The sequence below is a fragment of the Callithrix jacchus genome, chromosome 20 (assembly GCF_049354715.1).
Source record: "Callithrix jacchus isolate 240 chromosome 20, calJac240_pri, whole genome shotgun sequence".
Classification (NCBI taxonomy): domain Eukaryota; kingdom Metazoa; phylum Chordata; class Mammalia; order Primates; family Cebidae; genus Callithrix; species Callithrix jacchus.
The window spans coordinates 36,576,988-36,604,847 of NC_133521.1; the positions used below are offsets into that span (position 1 = coordinate 36,576,988).

At 42.9% G+C, this 27,860-nt stretch overlaps 1 protein-coding gene and 1 long non-coding RNA gene across 3 annotated transcripts in view; one reads left to right on the forward strand and one right to left on the reverse strand.

Annotated features, from left to right (window-relative positions):
* Positions 1-27,860, forward strand: part of WWOX (WW domain containing oxidoreductase) — a 1,143,691-nt gene that overhangs the window by 975,953 nt on the left and 139,878 nt on the right. The gene's annotated exons all lie outside the window — the stretch shown is intronic.
* On the reverse strand, positions 16,490-27,668 carry LOC144580547 (uncharacterized). Its single transcript, XR_013530221.1, has 4 exons — positions 27,281-27,668; positions 20,606-20,713; positions 19,151-19,183; positions 16,490-18,468 (listed from the first exon to the last, which is right to left on the reverse strand). It is a non-coding gene; the product is annotated as an uncharacterized LOC144580547 (long non-coding RNA).

Here is a 27,860-nt window from a genome sequence, read left to right on the forward strand (position 1 = left end):
TTAGAGCTTCGAAAATGAAGCCTAGGCCAGTGGCTCAGTTGCTGCTGCTGCATAACAAACCGTGCACAATTCAGTGGCTCACAGAAATCAGTGTTTACTTCTCACGTGTGTGGGGTTCAGTGGAACTGGGCTGACCTTGGCTGCCCTGCCCTGCTGGTCCTGCTGGTCTTGGTGGGGCTTCTCCCTGTGTCTGTGGGTCAGCTTGTTTTGCTCCTGCCTCTTTGCATCAACTGGGCTTTCTGCCCTCATTTGTACCTGGATGAGGGCACGTTAGGTGGAATGGTTCTCCTCCACGTGTCTCTCATCCTTGTGGGACGAGCAGGGGTTAGACCAGACATAACTTTCTCATGACAAGGGCAGAAATGCAAGACAGCAAGTCAAAACACATAAGGTCTCTTGAAGTCTAGACTCAGAACTGGCGTACCCATTCCTCTATTGCACTTGGATGCCCAAGGTAAATCACATGGCTGAGCTCACAGTTAGAGAGGGAGGGGACTGCAGTTACATAGCCCAGGGCATGGATCCAGAGAGGGTGAAGAATGTCCCTCCAACCCAAGACTTGGTGTTTGTATTGGAGTTGCATAAGAAGCTGTTGATGACTTTTAAGAACAGGAGTGATGTGATTTCCATTACAATAAAAAATATCAATCTGACAAAATGAGTGAAGTAACATAGGTTGGGGGAAGGAGGTAAGAGAGGAAGTGAGAACAGGGTGGATGGGACCTGTGGAAGGCCCAGAGCTTTCTTCCCTTCTCCTGCCTTTAGGAGACACGAGATGAATTGTTAAACTTCCTGCCCTGAGCTTTACCAGGTGAACTGACAGTTATCATCTGCATTCATCAATATAAGTCCCATAAAAGGCAAAGCGGTTGAGGAGAAATGAGAAATTACAGTCCAGATTAGCAGCCTTGAGTGCTCCTTGTGAAGGCAGGACATTCACCCAAATCACACAACAGGGCTCTTCACCCATTAACGCTTATAGCAAGATTATTCCCAAGGAAGCTGTAGCCATTACATTTGTTGCCATCACAACAATAAAATAAATAGGTGTGATTGCAGCCCTACTCCTGGGGTTATTTCATGCTTATCAGTTGTTAATATATGTGTGATCTGAAGCTGAAGTCTATTGGGAGAAAAAGTTCTCTTTAGAGAGTTAAGTGTTGCCTTGCTGTGAAGAGGGGAAACTTTTTCTTGGGAAATGGATTCACCAATAACTTTTGCATCATGCACAGGAGACCATATGAAAACCTAAGTGCATAATACTTTAAATCAGTACGTTTGTTTTTCATTAACATAAAATCCACAGCAGTTGCTCTGATCAGCAAGACACTCTCCTCCAAGTGGTGATTCAGGAACCCAGGCTCCTGCCATTCTGTGGCTTCCCTAACCAAGACCTTCTGAGGTTGCCACATTTTCCAATCCAATAAGGCTTTGTCATTGGCTGCTCAGTCACATGACCATGCCTGCCTGCAAGGGCGGCTGGGAAATGTAGTTTTCTGTGTGCCGGGTCGGTGGGAGGGAGTGTGAAGACTAGTGAACAGCTAGGCAGTCGCTGCCTCAGATTCCTTTAGTGTCATCCTTTCATTCCAGCAATTGAATTTGATTTGCATTGTTTCCCTTCTCTACAAGGGGATAATCGTAACGAGAGTTACTGTCCAACCGAGTGCTTTTCATGACCTATGTGCTGAATATATACTATCTCAATTCAGCCAACAAGCAGCTGAGAAAAAAAATGTGTATTATTCCCATTTTACAGATGAGGGAATTGAGATTTAGAGAGGTTAATTGTATTTTATCACCTGTACAATGAGGAACAGGGACTGTTACCAGGTATTAGTACTGAGAAGCTGTATCTGGCAGGATAGGCTAGATTTGTTGGGGTAACAACACCCCAAATCATGGGGACTTCAAAACCACAGAGCCTTTGTTTCTTGCTCATTTCTATGTCCATTATGGGCCATTTTTAGGCCGGGACTTAGGTGGATGGAAGACTTACTTTCTGGAATGTTACTGATTTCCAAGGCAGAGAAAAAACCGAACCCGACAAAAGATAGTTTTTAAAGCATTTGCCTGGGAGGAATCGTTATCACTTCCACTCACAGTTTATTGGCCAGAGGGAGGTAATGGTCACATCTCAGTTCAAGTAGGAAGAAAATGTACCTGGAAAGAGAGCTGTAATATTGGGGAATATAGTAATGGCAGTCAGTCGAGCTCAGTAAACCAGGAAAATCAGATAGTGCTGGAAAAACAGAAAGACTATAAGTATCATCCAATTGCTTAAGAAGTGGATGGCAAGAAGGGAATTACTAATACATTTGCAACTGTTCTGAAATCTACAGTTGATCTAATTCATGGGGACCCTGGGAGTATGTTTGTGTATTTGGGAGTTGGAGTGGGGCTTGGGTGGGCCGTCAGAGAGGTGGCAAAAGTGGGTGGGAACAGGGTTACAGAGCAAAGTAACTAGATGCTGTTTAGATGCCCTTAGTTAAAGACCAGGCAAAAAGGATGAAATGTTTTGATCACGTTCTTCACAGTATTAGGGGTAAAACATGAACTCAAAGCTTTTATGAAGAAACAACTAGATCGCTTTTTCTATTTTATGGACAGGAACTAGATGGGGAGGCCAGGGTGTGTCTTATTATTGCACACATACATGATTACAAAGTCTTTAAGTTTTTCCCTACGTAGATTTATGTTGAGATTTAATTTCTGCCAATCAGAACTCGAATGAAGCCATTTTAATGTGATTCCTGCATCCCAGCAACGTGGCCCTACTTCTCAGTGCACATGTAAGGAAACAATCCTGGAGTGAATTTTAAGTACCTAAAGTTGTGTTAGACTGCAAATGAATATCCAATTCAATTTGTAGGAAACTTTAGATTAATTAGGTTTATAATTTGCACAGTAAGGTAATGTAAATGTGTTGCTACTGCTTGACTTTTTGCTTAATCCTCTGAGTGGATATTTAATCTTTTTAATATTAGAATTAAAGCAACTTGGAAGATATGAATATTAATCTAATTATATTCCGATCACTTTAATTTCTTTAATGTTTTAAATAACAAAACAACTTTACAAATTGGTTTAGGTTGGGGAATGCTTTTAGAGGATTTTGCATCTCATCAGTAAGTGCAATTTAGAGGATGCAGACTTGGGAAGCTCTACCTTAAGTTTATAGTTATGCAAATGAAAACCATTAATCCTGGAGCCTCTGACTTGCAAGGTGTGCTTCAGAAATTTGCAGCTTCTATTTAGGTAGGAAGAGTTTGCCAGCCCGAATATTCCAGTAAGCAAACAGCTTTATAGCACCCCAGCCGTAGAAAGTGAGAGCTTTCGAAGAATCAGTGGTTAGAACTAAGAAAAGGATTTTTCTTTCCTTTTTCTGCTGTTATTATCTCAAGGAGAGAGGGGGAAAGAAATCAGAGCAGGACATGAACAGTGCTTGCAAATTTTATTACCTCATTATAATTGATACCTGCTCTCTGAGCCAATAAAAGAAGCTATATTCGGCACTGGCTGTATAAAATCTTTAATGTTTTAGGCTGTCAGTGTTGGCTGTGGTTAGGCTGACATAATTATGAGCTGCATGTACCAATATATAGCTCTTTACCCACAAAAGCATGCTGCAACGGGAATCTTTCAGAGATAATAAAAGGATTCATCAAGTGTCTATACGATAGCTACTTAAATCGCTATTGTTTTAGTTAGGCCTGCAAAATGTATCCCCCGGCTATCCCAGTTTCTTATCTTTCTTACTTGGTATTTTCGAGAATTTCAGGCTTTTGTACAGATTGTTCAGTTGCATCCTAGAGGAGGAAAATGCTTTTGGGGTGATTTCCATTTCAAGGTGATAATAGGGAGAAGTCTTTCCAAAATGTGCCTGTTGCAATTTCAAATTTAATCAGGTGAATACATTAATTTCTGGAACTATTTACAGATTTTAAAAGAGTGATGGGTCTGGTACAGTGGCTCACACCTATAATCTTCACACTTTGGGAGGCCAAGGTGGGAAGATCCCTTGAGTCCAGGAGTTCAAGACTAGCCTGGGCAGCATAGTAAGACCCTGTCTTTACAAAAAAATTAAAAAATAATTAACCAGGAGTGGTATCATGTGCCTGTGAGTCCCAGCTCCTCAGGAAGGTGAGGTGAGAGGGTTGTTTGAGGGCCAGGAGGTTGAGGCTGCAACGAGCTATGATCACACCACTGCACTTCAGCCTGGATGACAGAGTGAGACCCTTGTCTCAAAACAAACAAAGACAAATCATAAAAGGGTGGTAGAAAATTAACTGAAGAAATTGTGTTATAAAATGCAGTGTAAGTTCTAGAATAAAAGCAACTGCAACAAATACCAAGTTAGATTTTCTGTGGTTTTAGAGTTTATGTGTGCAGTATTTTTCTACTTACTAATCAGTCTGATAAAACACCCTGAATATGGCTTTCCCATGGAGTTTATATATTTCATCAGAGACCTAAAATGTCAGAAATGTTCAATAATAGCCGGTGAATATAAAACTAAATAATCCATATGAGACAAAACAGAGAGAAGAAAAAAATATTCCTCCTCCGATGTGCACGATTTAATTGAATAAAGCAAACAATAACAAAGATTACCAGGGCACTTGCTGTTTTCGGTTATTTTGGTTTATATTGCTTAATTAGCCAGCCTTTCTGGTTAACATTATATATTTGTTGAGGTAACACTGTGATAAAGATGAATGTCAACTCTTTTCCACTCCTCTCATCGAAAGGTAGAAATGAATTTATTTTCCCTTGGATCTGGGCTACACTTTTTGGTTTGCTTGACCAACAGAATGTGGCTGAGTTGCTATGTAAAATGTGTGACTACCCTGAGGCTGCCATGTTGAAGGAAGCCCAACTATCCATGTGGAGATGCCTTGTGGAGCAGGAGATGGCCAACCTCCTTTCATTGGAAGTCATCCCAGTTGAGGCCCCAGATACTGAGAATCAGAAATAAGTTACTTCCCATCCCCCACCCTAAGGCCCTGTCCAAACTGAAGATTCATGGGCAACATAAACAATTGATATTGTTTAGAGATATATGTTTTTGGTTGTTTCCTACAGAACAATAAATAGCCAGAGCAAACACTCAAGGGCAAGAAATTATGAATAGTGAATTTAATTTTTCTATGCGACCTCTGGAATCAGTCTTTTTTTCTTTTTCTTTTCTTTTTATTTATTTATTTATTTTTTTGAGACAGAGTCTTGATCTGTCACCAGGCACCAGACTGGAGTGCAATGGTGCGATCTAGGCTCACTGCAACCTCCGCCTCCTGGGTTCAAGCAATTCTTTTGCCTCAGCCTCCCGAGTAGCTGGGACTACAGGCGCACACCACCATGCCCAGCTAATTTTTGTATTTTTTTAGTAGAGACGGGGTTTTACCATGTTGGCCAGGATGGTCTTGATCTCTTAACCTCGTGATTTCTACCAGCCTCAGCCTCCCAAAATGCTGGGATTACAGGTGTGAGCCACCGCACCCGGCCGGGATCAGTCTATTTTATGGCGATACCAAGCATATGTAGTAACCCAAAGATTTCTTCTTTCCTAAAACTCAAAATGAGTCAGACTTAGCCTTGTGGATGTTGAGGACTAAGCTTTGCTCTTTATCATCTCTTTATGGATTTCCCTTTGGAAGCAGGGATAAGAAGAGGGAAGTCTCCCAGATGTAAATTTCTCATAAATATTTGAGCTACATTTCAGTAATTCTTTCATTCTCTGATCTGTTGCCTAATCTTCAATTTAGCAAGTACTTTCCATGAAATAGAAGGCTTTAATTGGTAGAATTACTAATTTGAATAGCTTAGCACAGCTCAGCTTGTAAAAAAAAACCACTATCCCCATTAAATTCTCATCGTGTAAAACCACCCATTAGCACCTCCCTATCTTTTTACCAAAGTTTCCCTTCTTTAGTCTTTAGTGCTAAATAATAGGCTCTCAGTAGACAAAAAAAAAAAAAAAAATCAGCATTTCTTTTCATCGGAGGCTACCCCAGAACACTTAAACTTTGGAGTGGAAAACAGAACCGCTGAGGAAAGGTGGATTCTCACGAAAATTGGTACATTCTTTGAAGAATGACTGTAATGCAAGGAGGAGTCACCTTGGACCCATGTGTAAAGTAATGTCCTGCATGAAATCTGTGCCTTGTCCCCTGGGTTAAGAGTAGGTAAATTTCATCTGGGGCAGAGTGTTGCATGGGGCAAAGGCATTATAAGCTTAATCAGTTAACTTGAGAACAGGGGTTCTGAACCTTTGGCACTGCCAACATGTGGGGCTGGACAGTTCTTTGTTGGGATCTGCCCTGTGCATTGTAGGATATTTAGCAGCATCCCTGGCTTCTACCCACCAGATGCCAGTAGCATCTTTTCCTCCTGTTGTGACAAACGCAAATACCTCCAGACATTGCCAGTCCCCCTTCATTGAGAGTTATGCCTCAGCTGGAATAAGTCTTCTCTCCCTTATCCCTTTAACTGGAGAAGTCTTTCTTGCTAAGTCTCTATGATCTTGAAAATATGGTGAGATTGAACTTGATTTTCTTTAAAGGACAAATATCTGTGTCTCCCAAATTGTCATAGGAATGGTTAAAAGCTAAAGACAGCCTTTCAGGCGGGCTGGGCACTTCAAACCTACAAAACGTGCTGCTAAAATTAAGGAGTGTGTATAGTAGTGTGTTTATAGGGACTGGATATTTATTATCTATCACTTTTGAAAATGTTGTTGGTATCATCCTTCACTTTTACAAATTTAAAGGAAAAATGTGAAGGAGTTCTAGAAAACGACAGAAGTGATTTTGCAGCCATGGGGCTGAACTGAAGAGCTTAACCCACTAATCTGCTATGACTGCTTGGGGAGTGCTAGCTCGGGTTCTCTAACACGCTGAGAGTCCTTCAGAGGGTAGTGTGAAGCGGTATTATAGTTCTGCTTTTAATGGTTGAGACAAGAATTGCCTGGACCTCTTTCAGGATACATCGCCCGTCTTCCAATGGCAAATGTGCGTGTATGCCAGCTGACTCACCCCAGCATGGGGGCATGAATTGGAGTGGAAATCAATGGACTAGCATTTGGATGCAATTGCCCCAAATTATCGAAGAGAAAAGGGGAACCCTATAATTCACTGGCCATAGCATTTTTACCAACTGTTTTTGCTAAGCATCAGTTTCGTGTGATAGGTTCAATTCTCAGGCCCCTTCTCATCAGAGTCTTTCTATAAACACCATTATTATTGCTGTTGTGTTTCCCGTGGCTGAGCTGAGCCACACTGGGAGATAAGATCCATTTTAACTCTCTCATTGCCTTCAGATAGTTGGTGACTTTGGGGGACACCAGTGTGAGTCCTTTGATCCCTGAATGACAATTTGGATATTTCTGAAGCTTCTGCTAAATGGGAACTGGAGAAAGCAGCCTGCTGTGGTATTACAGGCTAGCACCTGACTTACATTCTGAGGGAGCTCAGAATAGGCAAGGTAGAAGACCTGGGTGGTGAAGAACTTAGAAAGACCCAGGCTTGAATTCCAGCTCTGCCATCTTGCCAAGTTCTGCTGAGCCTCCATTTACTCACCTGTTGTATCATCTGAACTAATTCCATATCCATAATGTGGAGGAATAGCCTTCCAAGTTATTAGAAATATGGGATACCTTATCACTGTCACTGGCCAGGTCATTCAATTTGCCGTTTGCAACTTCTCCGGCTCTTTTTCATGCTCACAATGCTGTTCTCATAGTGACTGCAAATCTGACTGCATAAAGGTGATTTTGGAAACATCACTTTTCCTCCACACTAATCTATGAGCTTAGCCATGGTAGGAAATATACCTTACTTTAAAAAAAAAAAAAGCCCTCGTTCTTCATTTGTTGCACTTCCGAGATAGTGTGTGTACCTGGATAGAGTCAGGCAGATACAGGCATCACCCTTCCAAGATGTGTGATGCGGGATAACTTTCTTTGCATCTCTGAGCCTTCATTTTCTTTACACAAAATGAGAGAGAAAATCATTCCTAGATCTAGAGTCGCTGTGAGGCTAAAACAAGCTGCTTTTAGTATCACATTTGCCATGTAGTGAACTCTGGAGAAATACAGACTTTTGAATTGTGTGATGATTGCTGCGTTACCGTTTATTGAAAGTGAGTGATGAATGTAGTGAGGGAAGGAAGGAATGGAGAGAGTGAAGAAGGGAAAAAAGAGGGGTGGAGAGGAGGAAGGAAGGAAAGGAAGGAGGAGGCAAGTTTATCAGTCACGATATACGGAATTGAAAAGAAATTCACGTCTTGTAGTGAATGAAAATAACTTGACCTTTATGAAGCTGGCCTAATCCCTAGATGGAAAAAAATTTCCTTGGGCGTGTAATTTTTATAATCAATCAACTCCTTATTTTTGTTGAGCTAAACTTCCGTCTTTGGGTTACCTATCAGTATCTGTGTGCAGACTGGCAACGTTTATGATATACTTATAGTAAAAGATTATTTTATTCTATACTAACAAAGGAATTTGTTGTGTATCTAAAATTCCAATTTCAATGAGGATTCTGTATTTTTATTTGATAACTCTGGAAGTTCTTTTTATAGAAGAACAAGAGAAGGGCTTACTCTTCTCCATACACTTTGGACATGTCAAAATCTAGAAATATAGATCAGTAAAGGTAACACATAGCACCTTAAATCTGATTTAAAAGTAAAACAATGACTGTTGTACAGATTTACAGCTTCTTGTCAATAATACTGTGATTTCTGGAGATTGTTATCAGTTGTAAGTGTTTTAGGAAATGCCTCCTTTTGAAAATGACAGTAAATTAATATGAAATTGTGGTTTAATTCAATTCACAGGGAGTCATAAACAGGTGTGAGAATGACGTAACAATAATTGTGTCTGCAAGAAATTGATTTCATCCTAAAATTACATGAATATGCTATTACTGTTTGTTCTCATGCACTGTTTAACCATAAAATACAGCATAAAAGACATCCTCGTGTTGAAGTCCTTAATCTAGTGTGTAATTGCTTAAGTGAGCGCATTAACTGTGTTGTCAACTACCTGTTCCCAAACACTTTACCAGCTCTCCAGTGCGTGTTTGATCTTGACATCGAGATGCAGAGCTTGACACCTGAAATATATAAAGTAGAAGCTCAACAGTGTTTGAGAATTTGCCGTCGCAATCTCAATCTTTTTTTGGTTTTGGACAGAGTCTTGCCGTGTCGCCCAGGCTGGAGTGCAGTGGCGCTATTGCAGCTCACTGCAACCTCCACCTCCCGGGTTCAAGCAGTTTTCTTGCCTCAGCCTCCCAGGCACTCTCAGAAATTTGGAGGCCTTGAAAAGTTAGTAAGCTTGAAACATTTTGAAAAGCTGTTAATAATCCTACCACATCTGTAGAAGACAACATCATCCTTTTGTTACTTAAAAATAATTTGGAATGGTTCCCACGCACAAAAATAGCTTTCTTAACAACTTCAGTAATTTATTAAGTTCAGTTTCTTTTTTTCCCCAGAAATGTTGCTTTTGGTACACTGAGAGTTCATTCATTTAAAGCTTGTCCTTGGCAATTCCTTATTGAATAGGTTCCATTTTATTCTGTTTTATTATTTTATTTGTACAAAGCTGATAAATAACTGAAACTGAACAGGCTCAAACTGATTATATTTCTGGATACAAACCAGACGTGTAGTTAACCCGTCCTTGATTCTGTGTCAAACACCGTTGTCCTCATCTATACTTGGAGGGGGGGGATAGTTCATTTCCTTGAACTTGGTGAGAGTCTATCTGCAGGGTTGGAGCAGACTGGATTTTTCCAGTTTGTGCTGAGTGACATCTTGTTATATCTGACCAGCACTGACTGGTAATGAATAGCAAGATGACTCCCTTTGAAGTGCTGGGTAAACCAAAAAGGATGCAGTGACATGTCTTACGTCTTCAAAAGCAACTGGGCACTTGAGGAGTATTTCCTAGTCTCCTTTTGTAAACCAGATTATGAACTGAGCTGCAATTTCATCTTTGTTAAATGTAACCAAGGAGGCCATTGGCACTGGATGGAGAATAGCTGTAGTCTGTATTTTCTGTTAAGACTCTCGGTCTCTCTGTAGGCACTTCTGGAGAGGTAAGGGCGTGCTGTGATTTGAAGGACAGTGGCCAATAATTTTATTGAAAGTAACATTGATTAATTAAAGCTTATTGAATGCCATGGGCCGTTCTAAGAACTTCCATCCACTCAAAAGCACTATGAAATAGATGTTATGACCGGGCACGGTGGCTCACCCCTATAATCCCAGAACTTTGGGAGGGCAGGATTGGCAGATCACAAGGTCAAGAGATCAAGACCATCCTGGACAACATGGGGAAACCCCGTCCCTACTAAAAATACAAAAATCAGCTAGGTGTGGTGGCATATGCCTGTAGTCGCAGCTGTTCGGGAGGCTGAGGCAGGAGAATTGCTTCAACCTGGGAGGTGGAGGTTACAGTGAGCCGAGATCGCACCACTGCACTCCAGCCTGGCTACAGAGCAAGACTGTTAAAAAGAAAAGAAACAGATGTTGTTATTTTACTGATGGAAAAATAAGCATAAAGGGGCTAAGGAATATGCTGAAGCTTGCACAGCTAGTAAATGGCAGAACATTCAGACTGGAATTCAGACTTACACACTCACATTTGTACTACATAGCCTGTCTAAGTGTCATGCCCCTTGAATGCAAGGGGGGTACATTTAGTGGCCATGGTAGTGAGTGTCTCTCAATCCTTTATGTTGAGGCAGAAATGATAACCAGGTCTCACTTCGTGTGCCAACCCCAAAGCCTGCCTAAAATGTTAAGAAGGACTCTGAAGTCCTATCTGGATTCCAAAGGACAGAGTTCCGCGATCCACTTGGAATGTGTGCTGTGAGTGTGGGGTACCAGTGTAAGCACCAAAGCACTTGCCCTCTGGGGTTTAAAGCTTTCAGATCTCTTGCAACATGCAAATTTTACCTGTGGGGATACCCATTTTACAACCAGTAGCTGCTCATGTTTAGATGAGAGTTAGCTTGTTTAGAAAGCGACATTTGGAGATGTCAGGACAGAGAATAGGTTCGTTTTAAGGCTGTGTAAGGACTAATCCACAGTAGCACTGGTTCCTAGGATTTAGGGGCAAAGAACAGGAGGAAATAAACCGAAAAGTTGTAGCTGCACTGAAAACAAACTGCCTACATCCTAATTTTGCTCAGGGGTGCTTCTCTTAGGGTTGTTAAAGTTTTGAGCATATTAACAGCATTACTGATCATAGCTTATATGCCTCTCTGGCAGGCTCTGTACTGGGCTCTTTGAATGTATTCACCACCTCCTGTCAAGCTTGGGGCAGCCTTACTCGGTAGACACTGTGATTCCCATTACATACATGGAACGTACAGTCAGTGAGGGTCACTGCCATATTGGCAAAGTGGGATTTCAGACGCTGGCCTCCCCTCTAGTGCCTGCATTCTTTTCATAGCCTCTCCCCACCTTAGAATCATTTTCTTAAGGGGGAGTAGGCTTTAGGATGCCCTTATCCACAAAGCTTCAGCTAGAAGATGCAAGGGTGAAATATACCTCCCCACCCAACGTGATCTCGGAGAACAGAATGACTGGCCACTCCAGACTGAAGGTTGGGGAGACTAGGGGCCCCAGACTGAAAGTTGGGGAGACTGCGGAGAGGGCAAGTGAGGAAGAAGTGTAAATGTATCTTTTTTTTAAAGAGAAAAAAGAAAGAAAGGAAGAAAAAGAGAGAAAGAAAGAAAGAAAAAAATAAAAGAGAGAAAGAAAGAGGAAGAAAAAGAAGGAGAGAGAACAGGAATCTTGCTCTATTGCCCAGGCTAGAATGCAGTCTAAAAATGGGTATTAAAAACCTCTTTTGCCAATAAATGTGCTTAACCATGGAGACGGGAAGGAATAAGGGAGGAAAATAACAAACAAGCAGCCAACCAATATTTCATTTAAACCTGTGAAATGCTATGCAATTGCTGAGGAGTGATTTACTTCCAATTTTGTGGTCACTTTTAGAATAGGTGTGGTGTGATACTGAGAAAAATGTATGTTTTGTGGATTTGGGGTAGACAGTTCTGTAAATGTTTATTAAGTTTACTTATTTCAGGTCTGAATTCAAGTCCTGGATATCCTTGTTAATTTTCTGTCTCGTTGATCTGTCTAATATTGACAATGTAGTGTTAAAGTCTCCCACTATTATTGTGTGGGAGTCTAAGTCTCTTTGTAAGTCATTAAGAACTTGCCTTATGTATCTGGATGCTCCTGTATTGGGTGCGTATATATTTAGGATCATTAGCTCTTCTTGTTGCATTGAACCTTTTACCATTATGTAATGTCCTTCTTTGTCTCTTTTGGTCTTTGTTGCTTTATAGTCTATTTTATCAGAGACGAGAATTGTAACTCCTGCTTTGTTTTTTTATTTTTTCCTCTCCATTTGGTTGGTAAATCTTCCTCCATCCCTTTGTTTTGAGTCTTTGTGTATCCTTGCTTGTGAGATGGGTCTGGATGCAGCATACCAATGGGTTTTGGCTTTTTATCCAATTTACCTGCCTGTGTCTTTTGATTGGGGCATTTAGTCCATTTAAATTTAGGATTGATATTGATATACGTGAGTTTAATGCTGCCATTTAATGCTGGCTGGCTGTTTTGCCCATTAGTTGATGTAAATTCTTCATTATGGTGATGCTCTTTGCCTTTTGGTATGTTTTTGGAATGGCTGATACTACTTGTTCCTTTCTATGTGTAATGCTTCCTTCAGAAGCTCCTGCAAAGCAGGCCTGGTGGTGATGAAATCTCTGGGTACTTGCCTGTCCACAAAAAATTTCATTTTTCCTTCACCTATGAAGCCTAGTTTGGCTGGACATGAAACTCTGAGCCGAAAGTTCCCTTCTCCAAGGATGTTGAACATTGGCCCCCACTCTCCTCCGGCCTGTAGGGTCTCCGCTGAGAGATCCACAGGGAGTCTGATAGGCTTCCCTCCGTGGGCAACCCGACCTTTTCCTCTGGCTGCCCTTAGTACCTTCTCCTTCACTTGAACCCTGGTGAATCTAACGACCATGTGCCTTGGGGTTGCTCCCCAAGTGTATCTTGCAGTTTAAAACCATAATGTCCCATTATGTTGTATCCCAAGATACAACCCCAAGTGTATCTTGCAAGTGTATTTACTTGGTTCTCCATTTACTAATAAAATGCCCAATACTTTCTGGCATGTGCTTTGAACTGCTTTTAATTATCTTCAGTTGGATGGACAAAAGGTAATGGGGATGTAATAGTCGTAGGGGGACCCTTGGAATTTTATTTCCATAGGGAAGGCAGAGACTGTTTGCCAGGGAACCAAGGCCTTTCAAAGTTGAGGACCTTTCCCGGTGCCGTGCGGTGTAAATCACAGCGCAAACTATGCGATTATCCCCTGCAGAGGAATCGAGTGTGGCTTTATGGGATTCTTCACCAAGCACTTAGGAATAATCTGATATAAAACAGCAGGGGTGGAGAGTAATGACAACTTCAAATTAGTTTAATGAATGTTTACATTTAAAAAAAGGCTTTTCTGCAAACCTGAAAATAAGAAGTGACAGCTTCCTTTCCTATTTCCCTTGTAAGAGGTACCTCCTGGTTTTCAGCCTGAGGAGGAAGGTGGCTTTACTTAACTCCTTCAGCCCTGGAATACCACGGGGCCCTCCTTTGTTCATTCTGGGTTGAACAGCCCCTTGAACAGGGCTTGATAGTATTTCCATTATACGTGTCGAATCGACACTGGGGGAACATCTGTTTTAAGTCAACTTAGACTCAATGCAGGGGAAAAAAATTAATTTCTGGCTGTCCACCTGCTCAAAAGGTCAATTACCCACCCAAATCAGCCAGAGATGGCTGATGGACTACAGATGCCGAGGATATTTTTAGCAGGATTTTGGCAGGTACCCTGCTTGTTGAATGCAGCAAAGGAGAGGGAAGATGATAAACTATTAGATGGTTTGAAACTCGGTACAGCGCCAAAGCTCCCACCAAATCTGGATGGTGCTTCTGAGCTATTTCCCCGCTTCTGATGAAGAAGAATTCATTTCAGCAGAAGGAGTAGGAGAGGAAATGCTCACATTGCTTGCAGTACCTGGAGCAGACCTCAAGGTATTTTGGATAAAAAAGCAACGTTGGTGTTTCAGATATAGTTACCCAGCCTAAGCCGTCTCTGCTCTTTATAGCCATGTTTTCGAAGTGTTCTTATTTTTTGTTCCGAGATCGGAATATTTCCTGGTGTGTGTATCTTGGCCCCATCACATCACATCAGGCTGAATTCTGTCCCCAGGTTGCCAATCTGGATACGGAATATTAGTCAATACAATACAAACTACTCTGGTCTCTGCTATAAGAGGGACAGAATAACAACAAAACAAAAACAAGAAATAAAACCAAACAAAAGCCTGCAGTGTTTGGGCCCCTCTCCGGGATGTCTGGAAAAGGAAATGGAGAATTCCAAGAACTGATTTAGAAACAAGCGTGGGTCTAGTGTGGCCTTTAAGCCATCACTAGAAATACTGAATCTTGCCCACTAGAGTGGTGTTTTTGCTTCCCTTTTGAATTGACGTGCCAGCGCCTCAAAAAACCTCTGTGAAAAATCCACAGGTCTTTAAAAGTCAGAAGAAAACAGAATAAAAGTAGCTCAAGATTAAAAACAAAGTTAAAATAGAGTAAACGTCCATTTCTGTGGCATCTAAAGAGTTGGAAAACCTGGACAGCCAGATGATGATGGTTGTTGCGTCACTTGCTGAAATCAATTTTAAAGTAAGAATTGTCAAAGATGATGAGACTAGTATGGACCAAAAAACTGGCAGTTTTCAGTTAACCAGAATGTTGCATGCGTTGGAACCCCAGATTTTCCTGGGGGTGACTCTAGCCAGGCCACTTGAGGATACGTTGCCAAATATTTCCGTATTTTAGAGGTCTCAGAAGTGTGCACAATTTTCTTTTTCTCCACAAGGTACTACAACAGAGTGTCTATTGTTTATGTAAACTATCTTTAAAAATCCTCTAGCTGATAGTTTTCTTCCATCAGAGGCAAAATGTGGGTTTAGATGCAATTTGTAAAAGATTATTGTGCAACAGTGGGGTCCTTTCACGGACATACACCAAGTGTTCTAATACAAGGCAAAGAAAATAAAAACCCATCCTAAGTCATTTAGAAAGATAACATGGTTGAGAATCTAAGATGATGGTTTAGGGCCCAGCTTGGACTCTGACTCTCAGTTTTCTCATCTGTAAAAATAGGAATACTATCTAGCCCTAAAGGTCATCTTGAAGATTAAATGAGATAATGCATGAAAGGTGCTGACTCGGTACCTGCAGAAGCAATGCGTCGTCATCATCACATTTGTTGAGTGATTTGAGGTGTGCCTAGGAATGCATATGTGGAGACACTTTGGAGCATCTTCAGGAGCTGCGGCTGTGGCTTCTCACGTGGCTTGTCAAGCCCAGGAAATAGTTTTCCTGGAAAGACATTGAGCGAAGCAGTTATTTAGTGGTCTCTCCAACTCCGCCAACCTCTTCGTGCATTAAATGAGAGAAGGGGACAGTAGATTGTCAGCCTTGAGTGAGAAGTATGCAATTCATAGGCTACTATTACATGTGAGTGGTCAGAAAACGCCTAAGGCATTCACAGCACCAGGTGTGAGGAAGGAAACACATCAGCTTACCTTATGTATGAATTGTCTACCCTGGAATGGCATTCTAATGTTGTGTTAGAAGAGAGACAAGAATGTGCTGGGAGGCTACTTAGTTTATCACAGAGGTTCGGATGGCCAATGCAAATGGCACCAAGAATCTGTGTTAACAGAGGCAGAGCAGGGATGCCCAGGAGAGTATGCATGTGCACGAAGACGAAGGGTGAATGGGTTGCTGGAAGTTGGTAAGTTGTTTAGGGAAGCACTTAGGTGTGTGTATGTGTGTGTCACTAGGGCTCATTCTCCACTTGTCACCTTACTTATTATTAGTGTTCTTGTTTCTCTTTGCTATGGGGAAATGCAGAAAAGCGATTAAAACTTGATAGAGTTAGACCAGGCGCAGTGGCTCATGCCTGTAATCCCAGCACTTTGGGAGGTTGAGGTAGGCGGATCACCTGAGGTCAGGAGTTCAAGACCAGCCTGACCGACATAGTGAAATCCCAACTCTACTAAAAATGCAAAAATTAGCCAGGCATGGTGGTGGGCACCTGTAGTCCCAGCTACTCAGGAGGCTGAGGCAGGAGAATCGCTTGAACCCGGAAGGCAGAGGTTGCAGTGAGCTGAGATCGCGCCACCGTACTCCAGCTTGGGCGACAGTGCGAGACTCTGTCTCAAAAAAACAAAAACAAACAAACAAAAAACTTGATAGAGTTACAAAGCCTTCAGGAGCTTCCTTAGTCCTTGTAATTGCTCAGTGGGTTCTTCTAGCCTGCTGCACAGATAAAATCCAATTGACTGATATAGCATTATGGCAATAAAGAAAGCGTTTAACTAACACAAGTCCAGCCAAGCAAAAGGACAGGCGTTTATTATTATCCACATCAGCTTCTCCCAGAATTTGGAGGCTGGGGTCTTTCGAGGGTAGTTTGGGAGGAAGGGAGCTAGGGAATGGAAAATGCTGATTAGTTGGGGATGACATCATAGGGGTGTGGAAATGGTCCTATGATGGGTCAGCCTAGGGTCCTGTTGAATCAGGAGTGCTGGATCTGGGTGGGGTCAGTGAGTCATCAGAATGCAAAAGTCTGAAAACCATCTCAAAACAAACAAACGAAAAAAACCAATGTTAGGTTCTGTAATAGTGATGTTATCTACAGGAATAATTGGGGAGGTTGCAAATCTTGTGAGCTCCTGTGCCTATATATTAGCAGAATTCAGACCCCTCTCCTAATCTTAACCTTGTGGCCTTTCAGGAGGTTTACAAAGGTGCTATCATTTTGGAAAAGGCTATTATCATTCCTGCCGTGAGATTAAACTATAAGCTAAATTATTCCCAGTGTTACCTTGCACTAAGCCCAGAGATGAGTCAGGACAGCCAGCCCATGGGGTTAGAAGCAAGACGGAGTCAGCGATGTCAGATTCCTCTTATGGTCACAATATTACAAAGGTGGCTTCCTTCTCATGACCATTGCTCCTGCGCATTGTCCTTGAATACCTTAGAAGGTTTCATTAACTCACGTCTCTCCTGTTTGTACCACCCTCCATCTTTCCCTACTGCCCTGGAGATTAAACTACAGTCCAAATCCAATATGTTCATCATGATCCGTGGAGCCTTGGATAATTAATCCCAGCCTCCAGCTTCTCCTTCAGCCTTTCTCCTGTCTCCTGCCTTTTCTTTTTGTGCACTGGCCAAGAGCCCTTTCATCTACTAATCTTTGAGTTTGCCATCTTCTCTTCCTAAATCACTCCCCTCCCTCCATTGCTGCACGTGGAGGGTTCCTTTGGTGGAGGCCTCTCGTAAGCCCACCTTCCATGCCTCTTCTGGTTATTCTCATCACGGGGCCCTGCCCGCCCTGCACACTGAGCCCAGACAGTGCCTATTTTACTCATGTACTTATTTATTATCTGTGTCACCCAGTGGGACACAGTAGACTCCATCAGGTCCAGGAAGGAATCTGCCTTCCTCACTATTTTCTTTTTCCTTTTTTGAGACGCAGTTTCACTCGTTACCCAGGCTGGAGTGCAATGGCGCAATCTCGGCTCACCGCAACCTCCGCCTCCTGGGTTCAGGCAGTTCTCCTGCCTCAACCTCCTGAGTAGCTGGGATTACAGGCACGTGCCACCATGCCCAGCTAATTTTTGTATTTTTAGTAGAGACGGGGTTTCACCATGTTGACCAGGATGGTTCTTCACTATTTTCACGTCATTATCAAGTGCGCAATTAGGCACACAGTCGAGCTGAACATAGAATCTGTGGAAGGGTGGAAGGCCAGGAGAAAGGGAGGAAGGGAAGGAAGAACGGAGGAACAGAGGGAGGGAGAGAGGGAAGCAGGGAATAATATTCAGGAAGCCACACTAGATTGCTTTCCCCTTATTTCTGAAAGCTCACCCCTTTAGAGCTGGCAAGGCCAGCAGAACTGAACAACGGAGCCGGATTAAGCAAACATTCAGGCGTCCACTTAATTCAATTGGGGAAATTGCATTTCTCAGGCTCTGTGCCACAGGAGCCTGCCGCCTCAAGGGACCACCTGCCTTCCACCAGAAGGACTTTGCTCCTTGGTGAATTTCCCTCTGGAAGTGGTCCAGGCCGAACGAGGTACCATACAAATGTGACATGTGACCGCTTTTTAGTTTAACTTTGTGAAGCCCAGGCTTCCTCGATTTAATTCCAGACTACAGTAGCAGCTGAAAAGGTAGCCACCACTGCAGTCGAAGACACTGGTCGATGGAACTGGCTTGTTGGCAGAGATGGCAGGTCCGTATCCATGAAGAATCTCCGGAAGGCTCTTCTGTGTGCCACTGTTGAGTGCTCTGTTGAAGGACGGCTCTGGAAGGCAGCATCAGTGAAATAAATAAGAAGGTGGTTATTAGGGAGGCCTCCCTGAAAGGCTCATGGCTCAATGCAGTTCTTGGAGGCCCTATGTAGGGCCTGTCTGGGGCTCCACCCTTCACAGGGCTGGCCATCCCCTTTGCTCTGGGGGGGGTTTGTCTTTGCTTCTGGTGATTCTGATATTAACTATCGAGAACCATTGCTTTGAAACACATCAGATCAAAGCTTCTAAAATCAGAGTAAAAGCTTAAAACCTTTGCAAGGTTTTGCATGACTTGAGTCCCTGTTCCTCCCGTGACATCAATGGCTGTCATCTGCCTGCTCTCTCTCCCACTCTCTCTCTCTTTTTTTCTCTCTCTCTCTCCTTCAGCCACCCTGACCTCTTTGGTCTGTCTTAAACACTTTATGAAAACTCCATATTTGGGCTTTCCTCTACCTGAGATGCTCTACTCAGCTCCTGTGAGGGCTACCCCCTTACCCCTTATAGTGTCTGCTCATACCTCTCCCGACTAGAGAATTTCCAGGACCGCTGCCATATGAAATCGTACTAATACTTCAGGCTTATTCTTGGCCTGCCCTGGGTTTTTAATTGGTGTGTGTCGTGGAGGGACTTATCACCACCTGCATATTACGTTTTTGTGTATTTAGGGTTGGTCTTCCCACTAGAAGGTAAACTCACCTGCAGCTGTATTCGCTGTGCCTGTGACAGTGCCTGGCAAATGGACAGAAGCAGGTATTAGACCCCTCCGTGGTCTGAACGGAATGCGTGTGCTGCCGACAGTGTGGCGAGTCATCTGCAAATGCAAAGTCCTTCCTTCTCTTCCCTTCTGGTAGCTTCCAAAGAGGCCAGCCTCCTAAGCCAGCCTCTCCTGGGAGTGCCAGGGATTCAGGCAAGGCACCTCAAGTAGCCAATCACTAATTAGTTTTGAGAAAAAAGCCTGCACCAAAGCAGAACTCACAGATTTTCTCATTGATCTTCTTGCCATTGCACTGGCCATGGTCAGTCTTTGGGGCCATGATGTGCAAGGGCACAGGGGATGGGGGGGGGGTGCTCTGGAAGGTCCCTAACGCAGTGTGGACACACCACTCACATTAGTGGGATCTGTTAAGAGTGATTGAGGAGCACTGGGTGAATGACCCTGTAATCCTTATAAAAACAGTAGTAATACAAGCTGCCTAAGAATGCCAGGGCTGTGTCAAGCGCTTCTTATAACTAGCTCATCTAAAGCCTGTAAGCATCTTGTGGGTGAGGACAATTATGTCCCATTGTGGTATGCGTTATTTTTGCAGGAGCCCTTCAGTGGTAAGCTGCGAAGTCAGAGTTTAAACCTGTTTTCCTGAGAGTAGCTCTGTGCTGCGTTATACATTCCTTCCTCCTGAATGCACAGTCATAGGTTCACATGCCTCACATGGTTTGCAGAAAGCATTGCATGTGTAGGAAGCTCAAGAGAGGGAAGTGGCTGGGTGTGGTGGAGCATGCCTGTAATCGCAACACTTTGGGAGGAGGAGGCAGGAGGATCACTTGAGCCTAGGAGTTCAAGACCAGCCTGGGGAACATGGTGAGACCCCCACACCAACCATCTCTACAAAAAACAAACAAATAAAAATTAGCCGGGCATGTTGGTACATGCCTGTGCTCCCAGCTACTCAGGAGGCTGAGGTGGGAGGATGGCTTGAGCCTAGGAGGTCAAGGCTGCAGTGAGATATGGTCTTACCACTGCCCTCCAGCCTGAGCTACAGAGCCAGAGCTCAGCTCAAAAAAGAAGGAAAGGAGGGAGGGAGGGAGGGAGGGAGGGAAGAAGGGAGAAAGGAAGGGAAGAAAAGAAAGGGAAGGAAGGAAAGAAAAGAAAGAAAAGAAAAAGGAAGGAAGGAAGCAAGGCAGGCAGGAAGGAAGGAAAAAAAAGAGAAGAAAACGAAGGGAGGGAGGGAAGGAGAGAGGGAGGAGAAGCTAGGGAATGATGTGGAAGGTGGTTCTTTGGGTCTGATGCCCACACCTAACCGACTCCCAGCCAAACACTTGACAGTTGTCTTACACACGTGTAATTGGTGTGCACCTGAGAAATAGTTATTTGTAAGTTTCCGACTTGACTTGGTAGAGTCATTTGATCAGTAAAGTGTAGAGCAGATGAACTACCTTGAAAGAAACAGTGGTGGAACTCCCCACGTGTGACATCTCACTTCGGGGAAAATGCGGCTCTGCACCGCTCTCAGCGAAGGTGAATGCACCAGGTATCCCCGTGACCTGGAATGGTAGAAAATAAAGAACACTTCAGCGTGTAGCACGTGCCCGATTGTGAGTATGATGAATGCTGTTTAGAGTTGCTAGTTCTCTTACGGACTCAGTGAAGGCTGCGTGCGCTTCGCATTAATCACCACCGAGCAAACACGGGCTTCCAGCAAAAGAGCCCAGTGATTGGGAGCAAATTCAAAACAGCTTTATTTCATTGACAGACAGGACCTTTTTGTTAAACTCTGGTTTAAAAACCTTTTACATCTCTGTCTTGTTCACACATTACTGTAGTCATTCATATTTATGTAAACCTCAGAACTAAGAGCCAACCTATTTATCACAACCTATTGGCAGGAAAAGGGTCACCTTAAAAAAAAATTTATTTGCAGGATTTTTTTAGAAAAAAGCTATTAAACAGTGCTAATGGGAATTATGCTGTTATCAACCATTATTGAAGTAAATGGGTTTCTGGACAGAAAAAAAAATAAAGAAAACTTCTAAATGTCAATGTGCAAATAGAAAGCTGCAGTTAATTAAATGAGGCAGCGTGTGGTCAGCTAAGATGGCCAGTGTACAGGGAAAGGAGAGAAGCCGGGAAGGAGGAGGAAGTGTCGGGGGTTAACCTGCGTTTTGCTAACTGGTGATTGTTAGACTTAGATAAGAGCTCTGTGTAAACCAACTTTGGCCCAAATGGACTCACTGAAAAACATCTTGCTTCAAGTTTTTTTCCCCTATGTGACCAAAAAGTTACCCCAACCTTTGTGTCATGTATTCAAGCATATTCAAGGCAACCAATAAATATTCAAGCATCTAGAGTTATCTTGAACCATCTTCTGTTAAAAAAAAAATCTGTTTCCTATTGCAAAATAAATGCAGCATATTCCTGATATAGTTTGATAGTCCTTCCTCAAGACTTACCATTCCAAGATTGAGCAAAGTGACTGTAAAGGGAAAAGTTAAGCTATTTCCCTAACACCAAGGGAGTGCAGGTCAGCTGTAGTGACTAATGTTTGTAAAACTTGTAAGTGTTGAAACTCACCCTTGGTCTGAGAGAACACCATGTTCCAGTTTATTCTTAAAAATGTGTATCTGGTGTGTGTGTCTGTGTGTTGTGTGTGTCTGTGTGTCTGCGTGTTGTATGTGTCTGTGTGTCTGTGTGTGTCTGCGTGTCTGTGTGTTGTATGTGTCTGTGTGTGTGTGTTCCAGAAACCAACTAGGAAGGACCCTAAGAGAAGTAAATTGTGCTTTTAAAGTGTCCTCCAGCAACACGGTCTCCTGGCTCTCTTTGGAAATGATGTATCAGTCCAAATGCCTTTTTTCTTGATGGACTGCTAGGAATTTTACTCACCACCAATAGAAAATTCCATCTGGAAGGGTGAAGTGTCTGGCTACTATCATGATTGGACACAGATGAGCAAAGCTCCTTGGCAATGAGGGAGGCAGATGTGCAGTCAGGTTTGGACTGGTGCAGCAGGTAGGCTGCTGCTAGGGAGGAAGGAAGAATCACAGAGGTTCAGGTCATGAGAGGGTAAGCAAGAGATGACAACATTCCAGGAGGCGGCTTATTCCATCAGTCAATACTGCAAACTTCAGATCGATAATTCAAATGAATCAGTGGAAAGACTTCTTTGAAAGTTTGATTTGCTTCCTCAAAGAGGACAAGATCAAGTTTTTCTCTTCTCATTAGACTGGTGATTCTGTATTGGTTAGAGTGGAAGAGAAATGTGGGTGTGTTGATTATAATCTCCCCAGAAACTTTTTCAAGTAGCATCCTCACTCAGTACAGAACATTTTGACAATGCACTTCCACGGCAGGCTATTTCTGTGTACCTCCCTCCCTACCCTACGCACCTTGGGACTCAGAATGTAAGGAGTATACTCTCGAGGGGCGCAGCCCATATGTGGATGCGTGGAGGCAGCATATAAGGTTGCCAACCACTGGCCTTCTCTTTTGATGATTCCCATTTATTTCCTAGACTGTCAAGTCTGCTTGTACATTTCCAGCCTAATAGTTTTTAATCAAATGTATGATCACTTTCTTCTGATGCACACGGTTAAGGGGCTTTGTTGTTCAGGTTAAGTGTCACATTGTACGCCTCTGCTAAGAGCATTTATTACTACTTGCTACATACATCTTTGACAGCCTGACAACGACTCTTTTGTCTTAATTTGGAGAAAACATACTCTGAGCTTTGGAAGTTGATATACTTGTTAAAGGACACCAGAAAAGCATTTCAACCACTGGAGAGCATGTGAAATACAGACGAGGTCATGTCTTTCTTCCCCCATCACTCTTAAGCCTTGTTACCCACGAGAGTTCGCCAGTTACCCAAACCAAGTTTCATTTTGTTTTCTCTCCAGTTTGAAAACTGCGGTTTTATTGCTTTGCCTCTCCTTGTCTAAGAGAGCTGTTTCAGGTTTTTAAGAGTCCTAAGAAAGACCCCGCTGGCTTTCTGCCAGCCTCCTGTCCCATAGCACGCTCAGGCTTGTGGTCAGTGACTCTCTGCTGGTTGTCCTAAACCACTGTTGTGTCTTTCTTGGCCTCCCGCCCCACTTTCCCCTTCATGTTGTAAACGTAGCTTTTTAAGTTGGTCCCTCGATTGCTTCAAGTAATGGATCTTTTGGCCTAAAAAGGAGTGACTCCGATGCAGGTAGGAGTTATACCAGATTCTGCCCAGGGACCAATGTGTTGGGAGGTCTGCTTCTCTGGAGACAGTGGTCAGCAGTGTTGCAACCAGATCCATGTCTGGGCCACCAGATGGTCTCATTGGGTGGTAGGGTGGCTAAGCCTTGTTTGTGCTTAAAAATGCTTATCAGAGGCCAGGCACGGTGGCCCATGCCTATAATCCTAGCACTTTGGGAGGCAGAGGCAGGAGGATTGCTTAAGGCTAGGAGTTTGAGACCAGCTTGGGCAGCATAGTGAGACTCCATCTCTACAAAAAAACAAACATTAGTCAGGCATGGTGGTGTGTGGCTGTAGTCCTACTCGCTCAGGAAGCTGAGATGGGAGGATGGCCTGAGCCTACAAAGTTGAGGCTGCAGTGAGTTATGATCGTACCACTGCACTCCAGGCTGGGTGACAGAGTGAGACTGTCTCCCCTAAAAATAAAAAAGAAAAGAAAAAGAAAAATACTCATATCATACACCTTCCCAACACTGCGGAGGTCCTGGGTCACATTTCCTGCAAAGTCATCCGCCTCCTGTGCACACAAAACCTCCACATGGAGAGAATTTCATGGGTGTTCACCTTGCTGTTGCTATTTTGTGATATAGACTTCAAGATTCAGACAGAGAATATGGTAAGGGTTTTTTTCTGGGCAGCGAAATGCTACACCATTCATCCAGATCTCATTAATCTGTATTTATTTTGACATGCGTTTCTGCAGTTGACCTTTTTATTTATTAAAGTCTTTAGAAATATTCAGGATTATTATTATTGAAGCTATAATTATTAATGATCAAAGTTAGCAGTACCTGTTTTCACTATCATCACCATCACCATCACCATCATCAGGGCCAAAAGAGCCTCTTCTTTTCTGTTAAATCTTCCAGCAATTGCTCGAGTTTGCCTGTATATTTATCATACAACATAATCCAAGTATTTAGTGCATGCTGAGTCTTGGATTTCTTATTTTCAAATGCATGTCCTTAGAACCAGAATGTGTGTAGCTGTTTTCTGGCATGAATTTGGGCTAAGATGATGCGAAGTTTAGATGCCGCTTTCAGCTAAGTGGAAGTGTTTTCTGCTTTCGGACTCCAGGTCATTGGCAAGCGTCATCACTGTTTTTAGTAGAAACATGCTTCCGTGTGGCTCCTTATCAGCACACCTATATCAAGACATGTGTTAGCCTTCATGAGAGTTGCACAATCTGTGTATTCATTTCCTTTGTCTGGAAATCCTTACTATGGTATGTGAAAGCTTTCCATAGTTTCTTTACATTATAGTAGTTATTCGTTATTTTTATTTATTCTTTTTGAGACACAGTTTCACCCTCTTTCTGCCCAGGCTGGAGTGCAGTGGTGCAATCTCAGCTCACTGCAACCTCCGCCTCCCGTTTCAAGTGATTCTTCTGCCTCAGCCTCCCGAGTACCTGGGATTACAGGCGTGTGCCACCATGCCCAGCTGATTTTTGTATTTTTAGTAGAGACGGGATTTCTCCATGTTGGTCAGGCTGGTCGAGAACTCCCAACCTCAGGTGATCCACCGACTTGGCCTCCCAAAATGCTGGGATTACAGGCATAAGCCATCGCACCCATCCTATTTATTTGTTTTTTTTTTTTTTTTGAGACTAGTTTCACTCTCTTTTTGCCCAGGCTGAAGTGCAATGGTGCGAACTCAGCTCACTGCAACCTCCACCTCCAGGGTTCAAGTGATTCTCCTGCCTCAGTCTCCCGAGTAGCCAGGATTACAGGCGTGCCCCACCATACCTGGCTAAATTTTGTATTTTTGGTAGAGATGGGGTCTCACCACGTTGGTCAGGCTGGTCTCAAACACCTGACCTCAGGTGATCCACCCACCTCTGCCTCCCAAAGTGCTGGGATTACAGGCGTGAGCCACCGCAGCCAGCCTTGTTATTATTACAGAGTTATCTGGATCTATCATTTTAGGTGAAGATTTGAGTTTATATCTCCAATAGACAGCCATAGACTTTGCTTCATTTTAAGATCGGCATGGCAGACTCTGCTGTGTGTCTTCGAATATCTATTCTCCCTTTATTACCTACTAATGAAACACCTAATTTTCAACAGCCTGGGAAGAGACTGCATTTCCCTGCTTTCCTTTGCAGCTAGAGTGATCCTTTGATGAAGTTCCAGGAAATGGGATGTTAGCAGAACTGTTACGTATCAGGGCTTCTGTAGGGTTTATAACCGATCCACTAAGAGATAAGTTCAGAGCTTGCAAGTAAGCCCTTAGAAAAGTTTGTAGCTATTTGTCAGAATTAAGTTTATGTCTGTTCAAAGTAGTAATTTGAAAATGGACTTGTATTTTGTATGTCCTTTTAAATTTCCTTTTTCTAGTAATTCTCAGTGTAGTTTTAAAATCTCTTCTGGAGGATGGTATCCTTCACAAAGTTATTTGTCAGAGATTGGAGGGGAAAAAAAGCCTTTTACCATGGTTGGTTTGAGAGTGTATATAGGGAAGGATGGGTCCTTCGCTACTGGCTGACTAGAATGCTGACTTTAAAGAGCAGGCAGCTCAGACCCCACGTTGGAGCTGCATGCTGAAGACAGAAGAGGAAACCTGTAGAAGGAACCTGGGTTTCCATATTTTTGCATATAATAAATCATCGAGCCCCAATTGTCAGAAACGTGAGTTTCTAATGATAGTTGGCTGTCACCCCCATTTCCCACACTTTAAATGAGAGAAGCAAACATCTGACTTACTAATACCACCGTCGTCACTCACAGCAGAGTCTCATCCTAACTGAAACGTCACTGATCCTTTTTTTCTCAGATTGTCTCCATTTGGAGAGGCTGGCTGACCCGTCAATGAGCAGTGTGGGGAATGGAAAGGCCTGGGGTTTGGGGGACAGCAGTGACCAAATCTCTGCACTGCTGCTTGCTAATGAACTAGCATACTCCATGTAAATATCTCCTTTTATAAACTAAGAATACTAAGAACCTAACAGTCTCCACGAGGATTAGATGAGATAATGTTTGTAAAGGATCTGAGATATAGTAAGTTGATCAGCAAATGTTATTTATCCTCTTCTTCCCTCTACAAAGATAACCAAACTGAGGGAGCCTAACTCCCCTAGCTCAGAAAATAGCAAGTAACATGCAAAATCAAATGCTGATGTAAACATTTCCATTCTGAACTCAGAAAATGGAGATAAATCGCTTGCAAGGTTTTTGGTTTTGGTTTTCAGATGCAGAACCTTTAAACAAACAAACAAAAAAACTAAACCTTTTGCTGAAATCGAATATATAAGACAGATTTAAGGGAAAGATATTGTTTTAAGTGGGAAACTTCAACTCTCTCAACTTCTACACATTTGACAATCACATTTGACCCCAAAGACTCCAGAGAAAGTCCGTCTGAAAAAATCATTATGTAAGTGCAATAGTTATTACTTGGTTTGCATTTTACTACAACACCGTTTGTCAACATATAGTTCCTCAGTCACTTGGGAGATGACAACCGACTGAATTAGAATCTCTGGAAAGGCATCCTAGGACTCTGCATTTGCCTGGAACCTAACAGGTAGTTCTGCTCAACCCTAAAGTTTGAGAACTGCTGGAGAGCAGATTACTTATTCTAAATTGACTTTTTTTAACCCATTCTAAAAATAAAAAGTGTGCATTCAAGACATCAGCAGATCATAGAAAGGGAAAAAAAAAATCACTTATGCTTCTACCACCTTATCGGAGAAACTTTTAAGACTTGGATGTACTTGCTTTCAGTATTTCTCCCTCATACCTAACTTTTTATTTACAATATAGGCTTAGCCATCATGAATATTGTTGTCATTGTTGTTTACATCTGTTAAATGATTTCATTTCCATATAATAACATAATAACAACCTCTGGCGATTTTTCCTTTTTTTTTTTTTTGAGAGGGAGTCTCGCTCTGTTACCTGGGCTGGAGTATAGTGGCATAATCTCAGCTCACTGCAACCTCTGCCTGCAGGGATCAAGGGATTCTTCTGCCTCAGCCTCCTGAGTAGCTGGGACTACAGGCACGCATCACCACCACACTTGGCTAATTTTTGTATTTTTAGTAGAGATGAGGTCTCACCCGACGATTTTTCAAGTAAGATAATGGAAACAAGAGAGGTTTACATATGTCGTGTACATACATCTTGGGAGCCTGTTTCCTTCCCTTAGAACTGTCTCCAAAAACATACTGTAAGGGTTCGAATGAGGCAACTGAAGCCAGTTATTGAAACAAAGAAATTTAATCGGCTCCTGGGCGAGGTTCCATGGTCCCGAGGAAAGGGGCCAGAAAAGTCGGGCTTGACTTTGCTCGGGCGTGGGGTTTTATAGGGAGTGAAGGCGTTTGATTGGCTGTGGAGAAACAGGACGTGGATGGGGTAAGCTGTTATTGGTAGGTAGGTGGGATTTCCGGTGAGTGGGCTGTGCTATTGGGCAGGTTTGGGCGGGGCTTTTAATTTTGGCGGGGTTTTCCAAAGGAGGGCTAGGTGCCTAGTGCAGAGC